The 22,288-nt window shown below is 45.4% G+C and overlaps 1 pseudogene; it reads left to right on the top strand.

Moving 5' to 3' along the window:
• Positions 1-14,609: 14,609 nt before the first annotated feature.
• Positions 14,610-15,262, top strand: LOC144768947 (tectonic-1 pseudogene; annotated as a pseudogene).
• The last annotated feature ends 7,026 nt before the right edge of the window (positions 15,263-22,288 follow it).

Raw genomic sequence — 22,288 nt, forward strand, 5'->3', positions numbered from 1 at the left:
TGCTGTTGCCTCGTTGGGAGACGCCTATCTGCTTGGAGGAGGGAGAGCTTTTAGCTTCGTTTTTGCTCCTGTTTGCTGCTGGACATCGCGGTACCCGCTCCGCGGGTCCCGCAACGCCCGTCTGCCTGGGCGCCTGACTTTGTTTGCTGGACTTAAAATCTATTGAGCAGAGACCAGTGGGATCTGCAGGGCTGCGAGCGCCAGGTGAGAGACAGGGACTCCATTTCCCAGGAGTCCCTGCGCTGTTATCACCTGCACCTGGACGCTCTCCCTGCTTGACCCGCCCCCTGAGCACCTCTCTCCTATAATAGGGACTGTTACTTCCGCTGCGCGGGAGCGTGCCAGGAGAAGCCCGGGACAAGGGCGGGACCGTCTGTGGCCATCAGGGGCCGAGGGAGGCCGGGCCGGGCCCCGTCTCTGTCATCTCACATCAGTGACTCTTTTGCCTTCCCTCTTTGACTTGGTGTCTACAACTAACCTAGGTACTGTAATTTGTGAAAATATATCACCTGGCTTGGGATGTCAAATATGTCTTCACCGATAATTCCCTCCTCTGGTACCCCCCTTCAGGGAGAGGTGGGACTAGCAATCTCGGGACCTTTGGATAAATATTTCTTACGGGTAAATAACGATATCGACAAAGAGATTGCATTAGCGGAGAGACGTGCTGAGCGTCGGTTGTCAATTGAACTTCTTAAAATACTTTTGGAAAAGAGACAACCACAGGTGTTCCCGGCACTGATTCCGCCACGATCTTCTTTATCCTTGCCAGTGGTGACTGAAACCTCTTACCCTTTTCCCCCTACGAGTGAGTTGTCGTCCGACCACTCTGTGGATCCGGGCATTTGCTCCACCCTCGTAAGTACACCTCCCCCATCCACTGATCCATCACTAGGGCAGTCGATTTCGGCCCAAGAAAGTGTGCTGAATCAAGTAGGTAGAAGAAAGTCCTGCCCTAAAAGGAAGAGATGTCCTGCTCAAAAAAAGAGCTATTTGTCTAAACCACCTAATAAATTAAGGAAAGTTGTAGTAAGTCCTCGCCCTTCAAAGGAATCTAGAGAGGCTGGCCCCAACGGGGAAAACGAATATGAGGTGGGGGCTGTTCCTGAGGTATTTAATCTAGACCCAAATAGTACTAATGTACTATCTACAGGGTTGTTACAGCCCTTACCGCTAGTCCTTTCTACGTCCTTTGAGGGGAGTAATGTGTTAGTCAGTTCTAATTCTAACATCAACGACTCCCCAGAAATTGGTGCGGGTGAGTCCTTTCATGTCAACCCTATTCTGCTACTCGAGTTGGAGAACTAATGAAGCTTCTTTTAACCCCTCTCGAGGAAAAAGTTAAAAAATTAGTGGATAGGTTAGACCACTTTGAACAGGGAACTTTGGATAATTTCTACACTACAAAATCCCTAATAAAGTCCAATTTACGATTGGGAGAGTGTAATAACTCTCACAAACCTAGTGGACAGAGGACGGATGCGTCGGTTGATGCATCCTTCCCACTTGTGGATGGCACACCAAGTGGCCTTCATGGTAAACGGAAGTCCAAAAAGACAAATTTAGAGCCAAAGATCAACCCAAGTAGTAAGATCGCCAAAGTTGTTAAGCAACCTGCTACAGTTGCTATGGGTACAAATGATTCTCCCAGTACTGTTGCCTCCACAATCACTACCCATCAGGATTCACTGGTCAATCCAACACCCTGTAACGGTACTGCAGTTTGTAGCAACACAAATGTCTCTGTGAATAAAAATGCCTCCTCAAACAGTTCCCAACGACCAATCATTACCTCTACTGTGGCTCTTGTTAATAGTTTACCCAAACCACTACCGATGAGGGCACCGCGCAGGATTCCCCACATGAATCTTACTCCAGATTCCTTTCCCTATGTGGCTGTCCTTATAAATGTGCCACCATTACTGGTTGGGCAAAAGGAACCTTTCCAAACGCTCAAAAATAAAGTTATGCACTGGTTGAGGGTAAACAGACCACTCCCAGGGGAAGTAGATGGATTGATTGTTTGTGTAAGAAGGACGGAGTGGATTGGTTGTACTACCAAGAAAGTGGGGGGTGATTGTATAGTTGTCAACTTTCAATATCCTAGGGTGGTAAGCTTGATAACGAAGCATGTTGGGGGCTCAATTTGCGGGGGAATTGGTGTTGTGGATCTTACCTTTTTCTATCCAAGACCAGCGGATGTAGAACCACTTATGATAAACCAATCTAGATCCCTATTTAGTACCCCACTCCTAGGATCTGCCCCCCTCACCGTACCATTCCAACAGAACAGCTATTACGGAGGCATAAATACCAACTGTTCTGGAGTACCGAGGGTTCCGGGGTGGGGGTATTGACAGTCGCCTGATAATTGTAAAAACAAAGCAAAGGATACGATTATTCGGAATTCATGTGGGACTTTTGTAAAATCTGTTGAGAACTTTAATGTGGATCGGAACGAATTGCATGCTGGTTTGGGACTAATAACTTTGGAGAAACCATGTGGGGAATGCAACCAAACACTTGGGGGTGATGACCCAACTATCCTATGTAATATAAGTAACCAGGGGGTGGAATATAATGATGTAGCCGAAACAAGATTAAGGGTCAGGGTAGATGCAATCCTGAAAAATCCCCCAATAAGGTCGTCTGTAGTACCAGTCCCTGGGAACGGCCCAAATTTAGGGAAGTTCCTCTCGTGGAATATCACTGGGCTGGCAGGCAAACTGATGTCCCAGGATTGGATAGATTTCGTTAATGGTTTTGAAGTCTGTCTATTCCAGGAGACATGGGCATGTGACCCTATCTTTTTTCCTGGCTATTTACATTTTTTTATCCCGGCAAGTAAAGGTCCCCGGGGTCGACCAATGGGTGGCCTCACAATTTGGGTGAAACAAACTCTACAAATCAAAGCAAATGTGGTAGACCTGGCCTGTAGGGATATCCAACTACTGAGACTGACCCCACAAAAGGGGTGAATAATAGACATTTACAACATCTATGCTAGTGGTACCAACTCAGCTAGCTCCCCCACTTTAGAGGCTCTGTTTACCTCGTTAGAGTCGCAGTCTTTGGGAAATAAAATAATAGTAGCGGGCGATCTTAACAGGACCTATGAGCCATTAGATAGTATAGATGATCCCCTGGGGCAGGACGAGGACACCCATTGGGGAGTCCCGATCCTAACTCTGGCTCCTGTCAAACGGTGGACCAAAGACATCCTGTTAATAAATGCAATTTGCTTGGTATATGGGATGAGAGCTCTCAATGGGAGAACGAAAGGTGATAGGGAAGGGGCTAGTACTTTTGACAATGGTCTTAACCATAGCAGAATTGACTATGTCATTTGCAGCCTGAATCTGTGGCAGTGGGTACGGGACATGAAAGTAGAGGGTAGATTGGAATGTGACCACAATCCCCTCTGCGTGACCCATAACTGGTGGTCAACCATGTTAGGTAGCCATCAATTGAAAGAAGATCAAATGCCCACAATGACCAACGATATGCGCAGACTTAAATGGCCAAGTGTCCTGGCGAATGTGGACTCAATGGAATTTATAAGAACTGAGCTGGATACTGCAATCACTGCAATGGAATCCAAGATTTCCATTAACCCAGGGTCCAGGGAAACAACGGATATCCATAACAAGCTCTTTTCCCTCATAAGACCGCACTTCATGAGAGCTTGCAAGTCTAATACAAAACAACCACCCAAACAAGCTAGGTGGTTTAACCACCAGTGCAGAGCAGCTAGGCTAGTTTTAGGTAATGCTATTAGAAAAAGGGATAGGGAAGCTATTAGCAAGGCCAGGAAATATTATAAGGCCAGTATACAACTAGCGAAAAAAGCTTGGGATGAGGAGTATTGGGCTGAGTTGAAGGAAGCATCAGGGGACAAGGACTCCAGGTTGTTTTGGAGATTATTAAAGTGGGGTAGAGGCGGCACCCCGAATAAACCTGATAATAATGTTGCCGAAGGTGCTTGGGTGGAGTATTTCAAACCACAATATGCAAAGTCCAATGAGGATGAATCTGAGGAAACGATTCCATTTGTTTTTTCAAACGGAAATCTGTTCTCTTTTAAAGATACTGAAATTGCAATTTGTGCTGCCAAAGGGGGAAGGGCCCCGGGCCTTGACGGGATACCCTCTGATGTTTTTAAAAATGACATGGATCGGTGGGTTAGGTATATTTCACTCCTGGGTAATTCTATCGCAAAAGGAGCTGAAGTACCAGAGGGATGGAGGGGGGCAATCATTATACCCATCTATAAAAAGGGGGACAGGTCCCTACCGGCCAATTATAGGCCGATAAGCCTAATTGCCACCATTCAGAAAGTGCTGGGGAGAATGGTGGTAAATAGGCTGATGGATTGGGTTGAAGAGAAAAGTGCATTGTCCCCTTACCAGGCGGGTTTTAGGCGGGCTACAAGTACGGTTGACCAGGTGTTTCGGTTTACCTTACTTCAATGGGGGACAGTGGTCCTTGGCGGAGGCAGCCTGTACGTCGCCTTTGTCGACTTGCGGGCTGCCTTCGACCTGGTCCCAAGGGGAAATCTTTGGGCAGTGTTGAGTGATATTGGCCTCCCAGCTGACCTACTTACCTTAATTATGAGATTGCATGAGGCAAATTTTGGCAGGGTTCAATGGGGCGTGAATGGTGAATCCTCCGCCGACTTCCCTGTCGAGCGTGGTGTTCGCCAAGGATGTGCAATGGCACCTTTGCTCTTTTCGTTATTTATTACCGGTATTGTGGCTAGGATGTTGGAGGCCAGTGTTGATGCACCTTCGCTGGCGGGCATCAGGGTTCCTATCCTGATGTTCGCCGACGACACATTGATTCTCTCAAAAACACCGGGTGGTCTGCAGCGTGCCCTCCATATTTTTGACCATTTCTGTGGGGAACACAGTTTGGAAGTTAATGTGGGAAAGACTAAGTTGATGACTTTTTCGCCTAAGCGGAAAGCCTGCCCAAAAATACTTCTAAATAATTGCGAGTTAGAGACGGTTAGTGTATTTACTTATCTCGGGGTCCAGATCGCCAACAATTTAAAATGGTCGCACCATATTGAAAAAGCGGTCCTGAAACATCAACAGATCGCGGGAGCACTAAGGGCAGAACATAAGAAATCGAAATCCAAACCTATCAAACCAGCCCTGGCGGTTTATGACGCAAAGGCCATTGGGTCAGCTCTGTATGGGGCAGAACTATGGGGCTTTGACAAGGTTCTCCCCCTACAGATATCAGAGAATACGTTTATTAGGGGTATTACGGGACTTCCCCAGAGTACTCCATTAATCCCGCTTGGTCTTGATCTTGGAAGAAGATCAGTCAGTAAGATTGCGCCCAATTTTATATTGGCGACGCCTTTGGACTACCCCAGAGATTCGGCACTATGCCGACGGATTCCTTGCTATAATAAAAGCAGATGTTTTCCACAAGATAATGTGGCTCAAATATCTCAGGGCTGCTCTAGGAGATCTCGGCCTTTCCCAACTTTGGAATAATCCCTCCGGGGAAGTTTTTCCTAGTAAAAATACTATTAAAAATCTATATTGGGATAAGGTAGATGGCAAACTCTGGAGCAGAACAAGATCTGACACAATGGGGGGGCGCTTCTTGGAAATTAAACAAAGTCCTTTCCTAGAACTATACTGGGACAGTATCACCGTCCCCGGTGACAGGAAATTAATGTTTCAGTTAAGATCAGGTTCCCTCCCCCTGAGATCTTTAACGGGTAGGTGGAGGAGCACAACCAAGTTGTGTTACTCGGCGTGTGGTGCAGCGAAGGAAAGTATAGCCCACTTCTTATTCCTCTGTAAAGCATATGCAATCCCTCGAAGAGTTTGGTTAGTCCCTGTTTGTAGGAACCTAGGGATATCTAGTGGTGTTGAGGCGCTAGGAATTATTTGCACTTCCACTGATTTGCCAATTGTACTAGGAACAGCAAAATACTTGGGGTGGGCATGGTCCATTAGACGGAGGGCTGTCTCTTTTAATGAATATTGATTCTTGAATTAATGTGTTATTGTTTTTTTTTATCTTTTTCTTGTTAAAGCTTGCACAACGTTTTTTATTGTATTGGTTGTAAAATGGTTAATTTTCTGTTTTGTATTTTTTTCTTTTCTATTTTAATTGTATGTTGTGCTTTTATGAGTATATTGCTCGAATAAAGCTTTGAAACGCTATGTCCCACGGGTGGGACTCCTGAGACATAGCAGGAGCCAGCCCTGGGGCGTGTCGTCCCCAGGGCCATCTTTGGCTTCATGAGGGCCCCCCATGCTTCAATATTGCCTTGGGGAGGGGGTGGTCATAACATGCAGCTTCCTCTGTGTAAAAGCAATTGTGTGTTTACAAAAAGGGGCTGGGACAATTCACTATTGCACCTATCATTCTTTGGATACCAAGTTACAGTAAAAAATAATAGTGCACGGACCAGGGGAATCAGCCCCTTTCGCTCATCAAGAAAAGCTTCAGGACTTTGCTTATACAAATTGTAGAACTTTTTTTGGTCCAGCACAATATTTTAGTATTCAAAATCATATAATGTAGATTTATATAAAAGTTTTTATTAATGAAGCTGGATTTTTGTATGTTGTTGTAGCGAATCGCAATTTGGAATTCGCAAAATGGGATGCATGTATATTTTCGCATAATATTAGCGATTCGGTAAAAATCTCAATTTTTACCGAATCGCAAATATTATGCAAATTCAAATTTGCGAATTCGCATTTCCCACTGATTCCTATGGGCCAAAAGGCCCATAGGAATCAATGGGAATTGCGAATTCGCAAATTAGAATTCGCATAATGTTAATGCATTCCAGGGTGCAGGGGGGGTCCAAAGGACCCCCCCTGCACCCCTGAAATGTATTTTAAAGTGGATGTTTCACACACACATGTCCTAAAGACATGTGTGTCTGTAACATGACAGTTTTAAAAATGCATTTTTTTACTTTTTTAAAGATTTTTGCAAATTAACACGAGGGTCAACCTCGTGTTAATTTGCACTTCCTATTTCATAATTCGCATTTTTTTTTAAATTGATGCATTGCATTTAAGGAATTGCACAAATGCGATTCCTTAAATGCATTCGCATTTTTAAGAAATGCATAAAAATGCGAATTTTGAAATAGTGTTTGATGCATCCCAAAAACGTATTTAGGAAGCGCAAACGGCCGAATTTACCGATTCGCACCATTTGCACTTCCTAAATAGGTTGATGCATGTGCCCGTAAATGCGTTGGCTACATTTAAATAATATTTATAAAAAGAAAATCGTCTATTCAAATTAAGAAGATGAATATATATAAATAAAGGATTTTCGATGGAACAAGTTGATGGAGTCTGTGCATCATGTCAAATAACGGAACTACGTGTGAAAATTATATGATTTTGAATGCTAAGATACTGTGCTGGACCGAAAAAAGTTTCACAATTTGTAAAAGCAATTGTGATCCACATCTAGCAAGCGAGAGCATTTTCTATGCTCTTCCTTGCCTGCTATGGTAAAACTCTGTGGGAAAGGCATGCATGGTAAAGACATATGTATTGTAATGGGTGCATTATAACGGTATGCATGTTAATGGCTTGCACTGTCCTGTCATACAACCATTTATGTGATAGTTTGAAAGGGCTGGAATAGTGGATCAAGATTACGAGTTGCCTAGAATAATTCTCTCAGTTTCTCCTCATTGGAATTAGAAATTGTGCGACTTCTGATAATTCCAGGTCAGTTAAAACAATGTGGATTTCAAGGTTGCCTGCCCTCTGTATGTGCTCGGTGCTGCAAGTAGTTGGACCTATGGTCGTTGCTTCAGGCCGTGGCCTGTTACACTTTGATGCCCAAAGACATTTTCTTGAAGTTCTCACAGCATTTTACTGACATCAAAATAAGCTTTACAAGTCATGGCTCAAGGCCCCTCTATGATTCTTACTCTTTTGTGCGTTGGACCTGGGGCTTTGCACTTGGAGGCATATTTACAAGCCTCTTGCGCCACGTTTGCATCATTTTTAACATGGGAAAAATGACGCAAAGGTGGCGCAAGGGGCTTGTAAATAAGCCCCTATATATTTAGTGCACCTTCATGACTGCCATGTTGCAATCATATATTATCAGCCTGCACTTCATAATTTCAAATGGTGAAACTCCTATGGGAAGCATAGACAGTGCAGTTCAATTGCTGTTCACAAACTCTAATTAAAAGTTATTTTGCTTGATGGGCTTGCCTGCTTTTAAAACAGATAATCTGTAGAACCGAGAAGAGACATTTGTTCTCATTAGTCCTTTAAACTGTGCATTTGAGCAGGGTCAAAATCAATTTGTTATTTTTGTCTCCTAATAAGTCTTCTCTTCTGCATCTATTGAGTTTTTTTTTTAACCTGAATTAAAAACTAAGGTGTGGTTTGCAGTGTATGTTTACAATAGTGTTTTTATTCTGACATGATGGCGAGGGACCACATGTGGTATTATCTGACATTTAAAGCAACTGATCCTGCAAGTGGTGGGGGCTTAGTGAGGGCCCGGGCCGGCCTCTAGCTTCAGGGAGGGTTCATTTGTAGCAAAACATTGACTCAGGTGGATTACTCTCGACGGACCCAGTAAAACAGCCAGGTTGTAAATCAAAATGTCACGGTTGACACACAGATCTGCATCCAGCCAGCTCCGCTCAGAGTCCATCCACTCAGGGCTGTGATGTCCGACTCATCACCGGGGGAAAAGGACAATACAACGCGGCCGTTTCCACGAAAGGCTTTACCACGCATGCATTAGAACGCATGCGTGGTTACCACGCAAGCCTTTACCACGCATACCTTTACTACGAGATGCGTAGTAAAGGCATGTGTGGTAAAGGAAAAAAGGTGGATGGGGGTCTCCCTCCTCAAAAAAAAAGTGCGAAAAAAGGGGGGTTGGGGGGTCCCCCCCCCACAACAAAAAAAGAAAACTAAATGACGAAGCAAAGTGGAGACAATCGGCAATCGGCGTCGTTAGATAGGAAACGGAAAGAAACTTCCGCTTCCTCTTTACGACGTAGGATGTCATCAATAAGGATGAAGGAGAAGAGACAACGACGTGAAGAGGTAACGGGAATTAAATTTTTTTAAAAAAAAGATTGAGGCTTAAGGGCAGGGGTAAATAGACGAAGATGTAGGTGCTGTGGGACACAAAAGGCTACAGGGGAGGAGTATAACCTTTCCCAAGAGTATGCCCTTATCATGCATAAATTATCAACGAAAGTCGTTGTTAATCTATGCGTGGTAAAGGAATATTCGTGGAAAAGGTTATGTGTAAAAAAAAAGCATTCCATTGTAACGCATGTGTGGTAAATAAAGGCATGCGTTGCAACGGAATGCGTTGCAACGACATACAACACTAGAGGCAGAGCTACCTATATGTGCACAGATGCAGGTGCATGTGTTTTAGTGTTTACATATACATATCCATTATTATTAGACAGTCATGGACAACAATGCATGCCATATGAATGTATTTTATGTGGCCATAGTCACTTAAAAATGTACATTACATTTGCGGATTGTTTTTATTCTCGGGAAGTACTGTTTAGAAAGAGGCTTGAATGTGCCCTCTCTTTCACAAAATAACAGGGATGGTCCTACATGTCGGGTACTCCACCCACAAGCCCAAGTGGAACTCGTTTTCCATTGAGTTTTTCGATGACTCCGTGGAATTCTGCCGAGTAAAACTCCAAGAGCTCTGCCAAGCCTTATTAAAAAGAGGATTACAGAAGCGTGCTGTCTTTTGAAATATGCAAGACAGAATGTCAAGAGTGGCATCAAATGCGTGAGATAGGGAAGTAGTTATAATAGCTGAAGCAAGTCTCTGAGAGCATGCAATAATGTATTTACTCAAATGAGTCATCCAGTCATCCTTTGTTCTCCAATTCTTTTTTCATGTGGGATTTGATTCTTCTGCAAACAGCCAACATATGTTTCGTCAGTGGGTGTGTCACCCTACAACTTCCTCAGGGCTGTAAGATCAAATTAAGACCCATCTTACATAGTCATCATGTGCATACACTTGGAATATTAGATTCAGTTTCCATGTCCACTGATAATTCTTATATTTCATAAAGTGCAGTTACTGGTGGAAGCATGCTTCCTTACACTAAATGTTGTTACCACAAATGGTTTTCGGGTCACTTGTTTTGGTGATTTTACAGCACCTTCTATTTCAGTTGCCACTACAACCTGTATGCAGATCAATAGAAATTAAAATTTAGAAAGTGAGCTGCACATCCTAATAACAGTGCAATAAATCCTTAATTCAACTAGCTGTATGAAGTGTTAATATGAAACCGACTAGGTAAACACGTAAGCAGTGTGTGAAAAACATGGATGCTTGTTTCCGGTCCAGGGAGGACCTGGCCTAGCAGTTTGGTCTGGACTGTTCCCATGGGGCACAGGGTCAAGACTGATTTGCATATGGCTGGCTCCAAACTGGGGTGGCGTAGTGGGCAAAAGAACGATGAATTTAACCCAGATCTTTTGACTGGGGAAGAATGTTTGCATTGTCAGCATTCCGTCCATCATTTGTTTGCTGTAATTCTTTTTGCCCTAAGTGGGATGGGTATGCCCAGACGTGGGTACCTTGCTCACTGTGCCACTGGATTCAAGCTAGCCTGGCTGAAGAAGGGTGACATACCCTGAAACCGGTCCCAGGATGCTTGTTTTTGGTCCATGCAGGACCTGGCCTGGCAGTTCGGTCTGGACTGTTCCCATGGGGCACTGGGTCAGACTGATTTGCATATGGCTGGGTCCAAACTGGGGTGCCGTAGTGGGCAGAAGATTGATGGATTTAACCCAGATATTTTGACTGGGGGAGAATGTTTGCATTGTCAGCATTCCATCCATCAATTGTTTGCCGTAACACTTTTCGCCCTAAGTGGGATGGGCAGTAACACTTTTTGCTCTAAGTGAGATAGATATGCCCAGAAGTGGGTCCCTTGCTCACTGTGCCACTGGATTCAAGCTAGCCTGGCTGAAGAAGGGTGACATACCCTGAAACCGGTCCCAGGATGCTTGTTTTTGGTCCATGGAGGACCTGGCCTGGCAGTTCGGTCTGAACTGTTCCCATGGGGCACAGGGTCAAGACTGGTTTGCATATGGCTGGGCCCAATCTAGGGTGGCGTAGTGGGCAAAAGAACAATGGATTTAACCCAGATCTTTTGACTGGGGGAGAATGTTTGCATTGTCAGCATTCCGTCTATCATTTGTTTGCTGTAACACTGTTCACCCTAAGTGGAATGGGTATTCCCAGACGTGGGTCCCTTGCTCACTGTGCCACTGGATTCAAGCTAGCCTGGCTGAAGAAGGGTGACAACCCTGAAACCAGTCCCACAATGCTTGTTTTCGGTCCATGGAGGACATGGCCTGGCAGTTTGGTCTGGACTGTTCCCATGGGGCACAGGGGCAAGACTGATTTGCATATGGCTGGGTCAAAACTGGGGTGGCGTAGTGGGCAAAAGAACAATGAATTTAACCCAGATTTTCTGACTGGGGTTGAATGTTTGCATTGTCTGCATTTCGTCCATCATTTGTTTGCTGTAACACTTTTCGCCCTAAGTAGGATATGTATGCCCAGACGTCAGTCCCTTGCTCACTGTGACACTGGATTCAAGCTAACCTGGCTGAAGAAGGGTGATATACCGTGAATGTTTTCTGGTCCCGGGAGGACATGGCTTGGCAGTTCGGTCTGGACTGTTCCCATGGGGCACTGGGTCAAGACTGATTTGCATATGGCTGGGTCCAAACTGGGGTAGCGTAGTGGGCAAAAGAAAGATGGATTCAACCCAGATCTTTTGACTGGGGGAGAATTTTGCATTATCAGCATTCTGTCCATCATTTGTTTGCTGAAAAACATACTACAGGCAAACCATAATTCGACAAGTTGTGCGAAGCATTTAGACAAAGCCGACTATGTAAACTCATAAGCAAAGTGTGGGGATGATAGTAAGACTGCAGGCAAAACCAGTATATAAAGAAACAAAGAACCGCATAAGATCTCCCTGTCTTTGAGTGTAAGTGACCATCATCCTTTTATTAAAATACCTGTAATCCACAGTTTCACATCCTGGCCACACTTAGCTGTCTAGGTTACCATGTACACCTACCTGGAGTCAGTGGACTATATCCCCAATTTAAAAGAGTAGCAGTGGTGTCAAGTAAATCTAAATCCAAAATAGGTGTGTCCCCACCTATGACCTGGGACCTGCAGTATGGAAAGAAAACCACACTATACTGAGCTCTCAGGCCGTACCTGAAAGTTAGTAATATTCTAACCTATGTTCTCCATCAGACATAGTAAGCTGCCAATACAACTCTGTTCTCTGTTTCTTACCCGACATGGAATGGATCTCAATTTGATCTTCCAGCCCTGAGGAAGTCGTACGGTGACACATCCACTGACGAAACATGTGTTGGCTGGGGGAAGAATCAAAACCCAATTAAAGAAAGAATTGGAGAATATAAGGGTGACTGGATGACTCATTTGTGTTAATACATTATTGTCTGTGCTGAGAGACCTGTTTCAATTATCTTACCTCTGTGTTAAGGGATGCAGGGATAACATCCCAACTCTTTTAAGCACTGCACCAACACTATACATTCTCTTATATTTGTGTACTGTATCCTGAGCGCTGAACCCCTTATACTCCCCAAGCTCATAATGGAAGTTGAGACTGGTTGATATGTAGGGAGAAAGACTTTGTGTGATACCAAGAGGACAGTCAGGATCATCAGAGATAGAAGAAAAGTGGTAGGAGTGAAGTCAAGTACATTAAAGAATTAGGACAACTAAACAAATTGAGGTAGAATTCTAATGGGGGAAAAGGCAAAGAGGGGTTGGCTCAAATAATTCAGGAATGAAAAACGATGGCTTTGCCTTGAGTGTGCACGTATGGCGGGCTGGCAATTGAGAACAGAGGAGACTGATGAAAGTGTGGACAAAGTGCTGATGTTTTGAGTTTTGATCCAACTATGTGGAAGACAAAGAATTTTAAAGCTGAGCTAGATGAAAGATTAAGAGAATGAAAGTAGTTTGTTACATATTAGGTAAGTATTCGAAAGGCCAATGGGCAACACACCTTCTTAGAAAGGTCTCCAATTAGACTTTTTGAAAATGCTCATTGTGTACATTTTCTGTCCTTACTACCAAATAAAGATAAAAAAACATCCTATCCATAAAACACATCATATCAGCCTCATAACATACATAACAAGATGGATGCAGGGAGACAGGATTGCATTGAAATATTCTGTAGTATCCTGAACTGTAATTGTTTTTGAATAATGTTTCTGGAATGTCTGAGATTAAAAACATCAGTGTTAGATTTATTTTTGCTGTCATGAGTGTGATGGTACACTATTCCTGATGTGGCAGTACATGACAACTCTGTATTGGGTTGCATTGTTATACGGGTTTGTCATTTTACATGTGGATGCCCATTTCGTTTCATTGTGGATGTCATTCAAGATGCTGTACATAATATAATGTGATATTGTAAGGAAGACAACATGCAAGAATTTGGAAACTGTATAGCTGTCATTGGACTTCGGTAAAACAGAGATGGGAGCCCAGTTCACACTAATGGGATAGCTTGTGAATTTTATGTCTTTTGGAGTTTTGTGCTGTCGCCACTATTATACCAATGTCAACCTTAACTTTAATTTAACTTTAGTTTTTTTAATTGATTCCTCAATTTTCATAGATGCGTGCCTCTCTTTTTTTACAACGGCAAGGTGATGGATGTAATGCTTGACAGAATCTCACCCACTGGCAACTACTCGGGCCAGTATCTCAATCGTAGTTTGGCAGTTCAAACTGGCCTGTTCCCATTGGAGCATGGTCTAGACTGATTTGTAGATACCTGTGTCCAAACTGAGGAGGCATGGTGTGTAAAATAACGATGGACTGGGATGTGGCCTGAGTAATTACCAGCGGCTATGATTTATTCAAGCATTCCATTCATGACTTTTTATATACTCTAGTATGTTGCCCTAAGTGGGATGGGTATGCCCAGACATGGGTTCTGTGTACAATGTGTCACTGGAAAAAGATATACTCGGTTGATGTGATCTTACCACGGTCAAACCTGGTTGTGGGCTGCTTGTGTTGGAGGTTAGGTAGGATCTAGCTAGGCAGTTCAGCCTGGACTGTTCCCATTGGAGCAGGGTCAAACCTGATTTGCATACAGCTGGGTACAAATTGAGGTGGCATGGTGTGTAAATAACGATAGACTGGGATGTGGCTCGAGTAATTACCAGTGGCTGAGATTTATTCAAGCCTTCTATCCATCACTTTTTATATACTTTTGTATTTTGACCAAAGTGGGATGGGTGTGCCCAGTCGTGGGTTCTGTGTACACTGTGTCACTGGAACCAAGCTATACCTGGCTGATGAGCCCACAAGATGGGCCTACCGGGTTCTGGGCTGCTTCTTTTCGGGTTCAGGGAGAACCTGGCTTAGCAGTTTGGGCTGAACTGTTCCCATTGGAGCAGGATCAAGCCGAATTTGCATATCGCTGGATCAAAACTGAGGTGGCATGGTATGCGAAATTGCAATGAACTGGGATGCGGCCCGAGTGATTACCAATGACTAAAATTTATTCAAGCATTCAAATTTGTTTCACCCAGCAAAATACAAGTCCATTTCCTCTCAGTGGAAATCCAGGATATGTTGTCGGTCAGCCAATTGTGGCAGGATTTAAACCAGCAGGATCTGGTATTATTCAGAGCACCAATAGATATGGGCAGCTAACAATGATGCAGAGTTCATCACATCAGCACTGTTTAGCATTCAAGGCAAAAAAGGTCTAGTACTGTTTGGCTTTAACATGGTATTGGGCTGTAAATTGAGGTATGCCACTAATTGCCAGTATGCAACTAACATCTGACACCATCACACAAGTGCTCAGGGGGCAGAGCTTTCCAGATTATGTGGCATCTTTTGGAAATTCTCAGGCTGAAAATGTGGCAGACTGGGTGGCTATCAATCAGATCAGGATCCCATATCTCTAGAAATCGTAGTGAGTTGGACGAAATATGGCTCGTTGGTTAATCCTCAGGCCAAAATAGATAGTGTCATGGTAAAAATGACGTATGTGTCTCTCAAGGAAGGAAATATTTACCAGATCTCGAGCCTGGTTACATTTGTTGATATCTCGGTGCCTGCACATCCTGGTTAGAAAGCGCAGCAGTCCATTGATTCCAAGTTACCGTTTGATTTCTTCTATCCATTCGTGTAAAGTAAATATTGTATCATGATAGACACAGTGGCCCCTTTCTTTCTCCCACGCTCTGCACATGTTCAGACTTGCAATGTCCTGCCCGTAAATAGATAAAGCACTGTCTCCGTGACTCATGATTGTAATCAGCTACAGTACTCTACTAATATATTTCCTTGAGTCCGCATATCAATACAAAAATACGTTAAAAAAAAAAAATTAAACTGATAATTAAAAGATATGGGTATAGCACATGAACATCGTGTATGTGTCACATGCCCACTCATTAGCCCATGTGTCGCTCAGGTTTATAGTTTTGGAAAAGGGAGTGTGCTCAAACGGACCTCTCACCCAACCAAGCCATTTAGGAAATTGATTAAAACCTGGCTTTTTTCTAACCTCTACTAAACTCCTTCCTTATAGCCATTCACTTTGACAAATCTCCTGAGGCACAGCCGGGAGCTACAAGCAAAATCGTATTTCCTGTGTTTTTAAACCTGTTATACTTGCTATTTTAATTGATCTTGCACTCGCCTTATTTCACCTTCACTGCTGCTGGCACCCCGTTTTAGCGCAAATACGAGCGCTTGGTAGGGCGAAATCGCCGAGCTTCCCAGCGCCATTCCCCACGCCTTGACCGGGGCACACCCATCCAGAGGCCACGCCCCCCTGCCCATGTCAATAAAGGCGCGCTGAATCACTAGCGCGCTGATTAGACTTTGACAAATCTCCTGAGGCACAGCCGGGAGCTACAAGCAAAATCGTATTTCCTGTGTTTTTAAACCTGTTATACTTGCTATTTTAATTGATCTTGCACTCGCCTTATTTCACCTTCACTGCTGCTGGCACCCTGTTTTAGCGCAAATACAAGCGCTTGGAAGGGTGAAATCGCCGAGCTTCCCAGCGCCATTCCCCACGCCTTGACCGGGGCACGCCCATCCAGAGGCCACGCCCCCCCCCCTTAGCCCTCCCATTATAAAAATGTGCTTGGATCGGAAGCGCAGCGGACGAGTGCAGCGGGAGCGATGATTGCGCGCCGAAGGCGCGCATAAGGCAAGCTTGTCTGCGCTCGTCCGCGATCAGGACGCGACCGGGGCCGGTCCCCCTGTCCGACCTAATAGCCACAACACTGCAGCATACAAACGGAGTGACTTGCTGGTTTTAAGACCTCCCCCCTGCGCAATCCACCTTTGCTCCCCCCTGGATATCCAGGCTCGTAATTATGTCTGCACAGTGTGTCATTTCTCCTTCTCACCCTCAGTTCCTACAACTCGCCCATTATTCGTTCCTATCCCGATCTCTACTCCGGTTGCTTACCCCTCCTTAACCCTCAGATCGGCGCTTATTAATTGTAGGTCGCTGACCAAACATGTCTTTGACATCTGGCAGTCCCTCCGAGACAACAACTGGGATTTGCTTTTCCTAACGGAAACGTGGCTGAATGACACTACAAACCCCGCCATTTCCCTTGCCTTACCGGAGGGCTACAGTATCAGCTGCGCTAATAGACCCACCGGTAGGACAGGAGGTGGTGTTGCTTTAATCTATAAATCCACTTGGACAGTTACCTTCCCCCCATTCGACCGAATCGACTGTAAAGAGGGTCTGCCTTTTAGTATCCAAACCTCTCCGACCTCCTCCTGCTCAGGAATACTCATCTACCGTCCCCCTCATTCCAACCTATCATACTTACCGGCCCTGATGGACTATATTATTCAGTTTAGCACTAGGTACGCCAACTTTACTGCCTTAGGAGATTCCAATCTCCACATTGACAATGAATCCTGTCTGCATAGCAGTCATTTCATTTCCACGCTTGCGGCCTGTAATCTAGTCCAACTAATAACCTTACCTACGCACAAAGCGGGTCACATTCTCGACCTAATTTGTTCCAATCTCCCCTCCATCCGAACGGCACCTCCCGTGCCGGTAACTTGGTCGGACCAGTGTGGCTCACTGGTTAGAGGCGGCAGACCCGTAAGCAGAGAACGGCCTGGGACCAGGGTTCGATTCCCGACGCGGCAGGGTCGTGGACCAGGGTCAGCGGACTCGATAATTCTCGCCTCGGTGCCTACTCTAGTCAGAAACCACACTCGGCAACTCTGGGCATCAGCTTGCCTCATCTTCACAACGGCCCCCCCAGACCGCCGGGGATGCTTGGTCGCACCTTAGAGATACCCATCAGGGACCATCTCTCAGGGTGAGCCAGGACGGGTTCCCCAGCGGTCGAAGCGTGGAGATACTCCTCCGGGAGTCGATTCCTAGCGCTATATAAACCCGCAATTAAATTAAATCAATTAAATTAAATATCCCCTGCTCCATCAGACCTACTATCAACCCTAAAACCTCAGGTAGAAACTGGAGCCGCATCACCCTGGATGCGCTCCAAAAACACCTCAATAATACCCAACCATGTCCGTCGTCCGACCCTGATCTAGCTATCAACTACCTGGACACCTGGATAGGTCAGGCCTTAGATGTCCTGGCCCCCATTAAACCCATCAAAACTTACAGGGCGGTACCATCAGCCCCCTGGTACTCCGACGAACTTCGGCAGAAAAAGACTTCCTCTAAATCTCTTGAGCGCCACTGGAGACAGAACTATTCTCCGGACAGCAAAACCTCATATAAAGCTGCCCTTAAAGAATATTGGAGAATGATAGAGAAGCACAAACGGGACTTTCTGGCCTCCAGAATTAAACTTGCTAGCAATGGCGCCAGGGAGATCTTCAACATTGTGAGATCCTTCACTGATCCTACTTCGTTGATCCGATCCCAACCTGCCTCACAGGCGCTATGTAACAAACTCTCCCAATTTTTTGAGGACAAAATTGAGACCATTCACTCATCCTTCCCCCTACCTAACAGAGAGGGAGATGACTAAGCATGAGCGCAAAATCCGCTCCGATCGCGGATTTTGCGGATTTTCGGCAAATCCGCGATCCGCGAACTCTCGCGGATTTGCCGAAAATCCGCAATCCGCGATCGGAGCGGATTTTGCGGTCAAAAGTTCAAGCGCGCCTAATTAACGATGGCGCCGGCAAGCTGCCAGCGCCCATCCTGCAATAGTTACTTAATTAGCTTCAACAGGAAGCTCTAACAGATAAGATACAGCAGGGGCTCGAGCGCCTGCTTTATTTTAGCAGTTGGAGCTTCCTGTTGAAGCTAATTAAGTAACTTTTGCAGGATGGCGCTGGCAGCTTGCCGGCGCCATCGTAAATTATTTCAACAGTGGTGTCTTCTTGAATAAATATGAAGGGCAGGGTTCATTCGGGCACGACGGTCCTGGCACAAAAAAATAAACCTCAACAGGAAACACTTGCAAATATCAATAAAGCATGTGCCCTAGTTGAAGCTTAAATTCAGTGACTCATTCATCAGCCCAAAAATTAATCTGCTGCTCTGATCGGTCTCTGACCTTTTATACACACAAGAGGCATGCTCGCATGGACGCCCCGTCCGTTTGGCCCCGCCCACACACTCGAGGTGTGCACCGTCTTCCCGCCATTTACCCACTATGATGGACATTTCACTCAAGGGACCCCTGCGCACTTCGGCGCGATTGCATAGTGACACACACTTGGTCGCTGGAACTAGTTGAAGCGCAAATGCAGTGACTCATTCAGCATACGAGCGCAACCCCCGTGCTGTTCCTGTGACCAGGGGCTTCTGTCTCTTAATCTGCTGCTCTGATCGGTCTCTGACCTTTTAGACACACAAGAGGCATGTGCGCTCGCGTGGAAGCCCCGTCCGTTTGGCCCCGCCCACACGCTCGAGGAAGCCCCGCCCCCAAATCCGCAAATCCGCTGAATCCGCGGATTTTGCGGATCCACGATCCGTGAATCCGCTGAATCCGCGAATCGTGGATCCGCAAAATCCGCCCATGCTTAGAGATGACGAGCGATCCTTTTCCCCTATACCGCCTCCATCTTCCATGTGTGAATTTGCAGTAATATCGGAAGCCGATTCCATGACAGAGCTGTCTAAATGCAAATCAGGCTCCCCAACGATCCCTGGCCTGCCAAGGAATACAAAAAACTAGCTCCCATACTTAACCCCTATCTCAATCTCATTTGGAATGACTCCCTCCGAGCAGGAAGTTTCTCTTCCAAATGGAAACATGCCTCCTTGGTCCCCATTTTGAAGAAGCCCAGCCTCGACCCTGACCTTCCCATTAATTACAGGCCTATTTCCCTCCTGCCTGCCCCGGCTAAGATCTTGGAAAAGCTGGTCCACTCGCAACTGGCGACTTTCATCGAGTCCAATGGGCTTCTCCATGACTCCCAGCACGGCTTTAGGTCGGGCCACAGCACGGAGTCGGCCCTTATCGAAAGGGCCGACTCTGTGAGGTGGACGCTTGACCGAGGGTCGAGGGCGGTGTTAGTGCTGCTGGATCTTTCAGCAGCATTTGACACCGTCTCCCACAAGTTCTTGCTGAGGAGGTTGGAGGATTTAGGGCTGGGGGGCTCTGTCCTGAAGTGGCTATCTTCCTATCTGTCCGACCGTACACAGCATGTTTTCACCCCCCCTTCACTTCCACCTCCAGACCGCTTAGATGGGGAGTCCCACAGGGCTCTTCCCTCAGTCCACTTTTGTTTAATGTTTATTTTACCCCCTTGGCTAAGCTGATTGCTCAGACTGGGATTAAGTCCATATCCTATGCTGACGACATTCAGCTACTTTTTACGTTTGATACCCCTTCTGCCTCTACCTTTGAGCCATTGAAATCCTGCCTTAGAGACATTTCCAACTGGATGGACGCCAATTCCCTCCGTCTCAACGCAGGCAAAACGGAGATCTTGTTTTTTAAATCTCCATCTCCCCTTGACTCTAGCCTGTGGTGGCCCTTAGACCTGTGCCAAGCCCCCACGCCCAAAGACTCTGTGAGAAACCTAGGAGTACACTGGGACAACAATCTCAGCTTCAACACCCAGGTACAGACCGTAGCAGCCTCTTGGTTCGCCAAAATTAGAACAATCAAACGGCTTATTAACTATCTGCCGGAGGACTGCCGTAAGACTGTGATCCAGGCACTAATCATTTCCCATCTTGATCATGGCAATGCCCTTTACCTTGGTATCACAGCCGGCCTGTGTCATAAACTACAGACGGTCCAAAATGCCGCTGCTCGGCTGGTGGAGAGAATCCCCGCCAGACATCATATCTCTCCACATCTCCGTAAACTTTACTGGCTACCCATTGTGAAAAGGTGTGTCTTCAAGGCAATGACGCTGGCCTTCCGCCCATCTAAAGGCACTGGGTCGGCTCACCTGAAGACCACCTTACGTCCATACGTCAAATCCAGGTCACTACGCTCCAATTCCCTGCTACTGCTGGAAACCCCCCGATTTAAACGCTCCCGTGCAGGTGGAAAAACCTTCGCAGTTTGTGCCTCCCAGCACTGGAGCCAGCTCCCGCTAGCTCTTCGCTCCTCCCAAACAGAACCTGTATTCCGTAAATCCCTGAAAACCCTCCTCTTTTCCTCCTAGTCTGGTTTTCCTCCTGTTGTCAGAGCCTTTTTTTAGCGCCGGGATGCCCCGCTGGGGTCGCTGCGCGCTTTATAAAATACACAAATAAATAAATAAAATAAATAAATAAATAAATACATTTGTCTGCTTAGTGCGGGGACATCCCGCTGCTAGGGCAGCTATGCGCTTTATAAATACGAATAACATAACATTCCACCCATCACTCTTTGTATACTTTAGTATGTTGTCCTAAGCAGGATGAGTAGGCCCAGATCGGAGTCCCGTGCAAACTGTGTCACTGGAACCAAGCTATAACTGGCTGAAGAGCCCATAACAAGCGCAAAAACAGTTTTGGACTGCTTGTGTTCCTGTTCAGAGAATACCAGGCATGGCAATTCGGGCTGGACGGTTCCCACTGAACCTATTTGCATATACCTGGGTCCAAACTGAGGTGGCATGGAGTGCAAATTAACTATGGACAGGGATGTGGCCCAAGTAATTAATTACCAGTGGCTCAGATTTATTTAAGCATTCCATCCATCTCTTTTAGTATACTTTAATATGTCACCCTAAGTGGGATAGGTATGCCTAGACATGAGTCCTGTGCACACTGTGTCCCTGGAACCAAACTATTCCTGACTGAAGAAAGCAGGTCCTGTTTGGCTTGTGTTCTTCTTCAGGGCGGACCTGACTTGGCAGTTCGGGCTAGACTGTTCCCATTGGAGCAAGGTCAAGACTGATTCAGGAGTGTGAAATTTTATAAAATATCTACTTGTCCCTGGGGTAGGTTGTTTCATAAATCTACTTATCCTGTAACAAAATCCACTTGTCCCTTTTGTGCCATGTAATACGGTGACAAATTATGGCAGCAATCTCATTATAAAAGAGCTCTGATATAGCGTCTCAGATTATGCCAGGGTTCATACTATAGTAGGGTTTGAATACTAGCAATTCCCTTATGTTGCCTTATGTTGCCACGTTTTCGCAGATCTATATCCTGGGGCTGAAGTTAGTGGTATGCAATAGTTCCAAGGTTGGAATGCCATTTTGAATCTGTGCAGACCTACTAGCTTTCATGTTTTAAGGGTTTTTACCAATTCTTCTCTAATCTTTTCCCATACTGAGAAAGGTTGAAAATGCACTCCTGACAACGGTAGACGTAAACTTCTTCAGCAGTGGGGGAAAAAGTGGTTGGCGGGAAAGTGAACTTGCAAACACTCAAAGTTTTGCATGAGCAAATCTGCACATGCAAATTTGCTCATGCTAAAATGCAGTTCACAAATATTTTCTAGGAGTATGATTTCTTGGACCACTTCTGTATATACTTGTGAATTCACGAAAGCCATTTATCTGCACTTAATGCAAGGACATATACCATGGTGTGCTTTTAAGACTTTCTTTTTTAATTAGGCCCCTAATTTGTTCTGGCGTAAACCATGACCTTTTGCATTTATGATGATTATTTTTCTTTCTCGACGGCTGGCTTCACTGTGAGTGACAGCATTCTGCTCTTTAACAAGGAGCATATCAGCACACAAAGTAGTTTTGTATAGTGCCAGGAACTACTGTGTCAATGTAT

The sequence above is a fragment of the Lissotriton helveticus genome, chromosome 7 (assembly GCF_964261635.1).
Source record: "Lissotriton helveticus chromosome 7, aLisHel1.1, whole genome shotgun sequence".
Lineage (NCBI taxonomy): Eukaryota > Metazoa > Chordata > Amphibia > Caudata > Salamandridae > Lissotriton > Lissotriton helveticus.